Here is a 2987-nt window from a genome sequence, read left to right on the forward strand (position 1 = left end):
GGTGGCGCTGTGGGTTAAACCACAGAGCCTAGGACTTGCCCATCAGAAGGTCGGTGGTTCGAATCCCCACGACGGGGTGAGCTCCCATTGCTCGGTCTTTGCTCCTGCCAACCTAGCAGTTTGAAAGCACATCAGAGTGCAAGTAGATAAATAGGTACCACTCTGGCGGGAAGGTAAACAGTGTTTCCGTGTGCTGCTCTGGTTCGCCAGAAGCGGCTTAGTCATGCTGGCCACATGACCTGGAAGCTGTACGCCGGCTCCCTCGGACAGTAAAGCGAGATGAGCGCCACAACTCCAGGGTCGGTCACGACTGGACCTAATAGTCAGGGGTCCCTTTACCTTTACTGCATTCCATGTTAACCTGACTCAGGGTGGACCCTGGGAAATGAATGAACATGACTGATTTAGGCTATGGTTACCAGATGTCCCTGTTTCCCAGGGACAGTCCCTGGATTTCATTTAATGTCCCCGGATTTATATTTTAAGTGTTGTAGATTTATTAGTAGGGAATGAATGTTGCGTGATTGGTTCAACAGCAAAAGACACATCATATGGGGACATCTGGCAAGGCAAAATGGTGGGCGCCACGGCAGCGAGCAGCTCCTGAAGCCAGCCAGAGCCAAGTGCACTACCAGGCTGGCTCCAGGCTGCTGAGACTGCCGCTGCTGCCACCACTGCTGAGGGGGAACTGGGGACGCCCAGTGTGTCAACTGGGGGAACCGCTAACACCCCCCCCCCCGTGACCCAAATTGAGCCGGGAACGAGAGCACCCAGCCGACTGCCCAGTGGTGCTGCGGGGCCAGGAAAACCCCAGAGCCAACACAGGGAGAAGGAGGAGAGAAGAAGGAGAAGGAAGAGAGATAAAGAGGAAGGAGAATAAAGAGGCTGCCGCCGCTGAGGAGGAAAGGTGGGAGAGAACATTCGAGCCTACTCCATGGTGGCTAGTGCTCCAAGAGAGAAGGCCAGGACCCAGAAGAAGGCCACGCGACAGAGGAGAGCACAGAAGAGAATATATTACTTCTTCATTTTTTTTTAAAAAAATACTTTTTAAATTACATTCTCTCTCTCTCTCTCTCTCTCTCTCTCTTTTTAAAAGTGTTCCCGGATTCTTTGAAAAAAATCTGGTAACCTTAATTTAGGCCCATTCATTCCAATGGATTTATTCTGAATAGAACTGAGGCTGCATTCACACGACAGTTTGTTCCGTTTCCTGAACTGTTGCTTTCCGCATCCTAGTTAAATAGGGTTGCCATATTTCAGAGAGTGAAAATCCAGGCACAAAAGTTGTTGAGCTCCCTGTCAAAGTTGAGTTATTTCTGCAAAATCTACAAAAAAATCAAAGTTTGACCTGTTTTTGGTTTTTTTTTGGAAACTTGCCAAATAATGTTATGCTGTACACCTGGGTTTTCTTGGACATTTTATCAATTTCCGGAAATGCCTCCCAGATGCTTCCAGTGGTCAAATCTTCCACTGGATATCTTGTAATGGTGGGATAAGCAGCCTCATATGACCAACATGTTTAAGTTTAATTCATGCACGAAGGGATTAACGTCACAGAGTAAGCTGTGCTGCCAGGCTCAGCTAGGCCACTTCCCCTCACCTTGGGAGGAAAGTAATCAAGCCTGTTTTTGTACCTCAATCTATTTGAGAAGTTCAGCTTGTAAAAATGTCTAAGCTGGTTGCTCCAAGCTCAGGCCACATGGCTCTAACAAGCCTTTGTTTGAGTTCCTATCCCAATAAGTGAGGAACTTTCACCACTGTAACTAAGCCAAGTTTTGCTGCCTGTGCAAGCTTTTCTGAATGCTGTATGGAAAAGCACACAAACCTGACCTTTGGAGAGTTGGTAAGTAAATGATTTTTAACTTACCAAGTGTATAGTCTTTTACCTACGTTGGGGGAAGAGGGACGTTTTGGAAATTTATTATTAATTTTAATTAAAATAAATAAATGAAGTTTTGGAACTCACAAGGGCATCTTTTAAATGTCTAACAGCCTATGTCTCCATGCTTTGCGATTTTAAATCTCTCTTGGGGTTCTCTCTCCAAAGATCCCTAAACTTGGATCTTGGCATCCAGCAATTCTCCTTTTATATCTATCTTTTTCAGCATGAATTGCACCAGACTCACTTGGTTTCCTAAATGGCAACCAATTGAAAGTCCCCAGAGGTGGTTGTTGAGAGGTTCAGAGTTGTGTCACAGCATGATGCGAGCAAATTCCCCTTTAAATGCATGGCTGTAGTTTTTATCGCTGTAATGCAGAAGGAATATGAATGTCCAGCCTCCCTCAGCTGGGCCCAGCAGGTGCTGGAGACAAAAATAAAAAAAACCCAAACAAACAGCCTCCATTCCAAATCTCTCTGGATCCTCAGCCATTCTGCTGGCTTTAATGTTGGAGATGGACTTGGAGGCGGGTGCTTTGAGGCTACCCTATTAGCAAAAAGCAGCTAAGAGCCAGCCCAATCATCTCAACTCCTCTACTTACGAATGCTTTGTTTTGCTTTTTTGCAGGTTTCCCAATTAACCATTGTTCAGTGAAGTTGTTTTCCTGATTGCCGATCCTTCCCTCTACCAAAAAGCACACCATGAAATCTTGCAATCCACTTCAATCCACTTAGCTCTTGATCAAATATAAATCTTCTTCCCGAATATAATTAATCCAATTTGGATTAAGGGGGGATTAGCTGTGCTCTTAAGGCCTCTTTTTTGATAGCTCACAATTGTTGCCTGCCATGCTCCTGTTGCTCAGCATAAGAGAGACAGAGATACAATAGGCAAATCAGAATTATACCCGAGGCTAAAGCTCTCAAATGTTCTCTTACAGGCACGAGAGCTGAGGATCATATTGGGGAACTGGCAGCTTCTCTTTCAGAGCTGTGTAGCAGGAGCGAATGAAGCGGTAGAGCATCTGCTTTGCATGTTGACAGTCCCAGGTTTGAATCTGGCACCTCCAGGTAGGGCTGAAACCCTGAGGAGCTACTGCCAGTATTT

This window comes from Podarcis cretensis (assembly GCF_951804945.1).
Source record: "Podarcis cretensis genome assembly, chromosome: 16".
NCBI classification, from domain to species: Eukaryota; Metazoa; Chordata; class Lepidosauria; order Squamata; family Lacertidae; genus Podarcis; species Podarcis cretensis.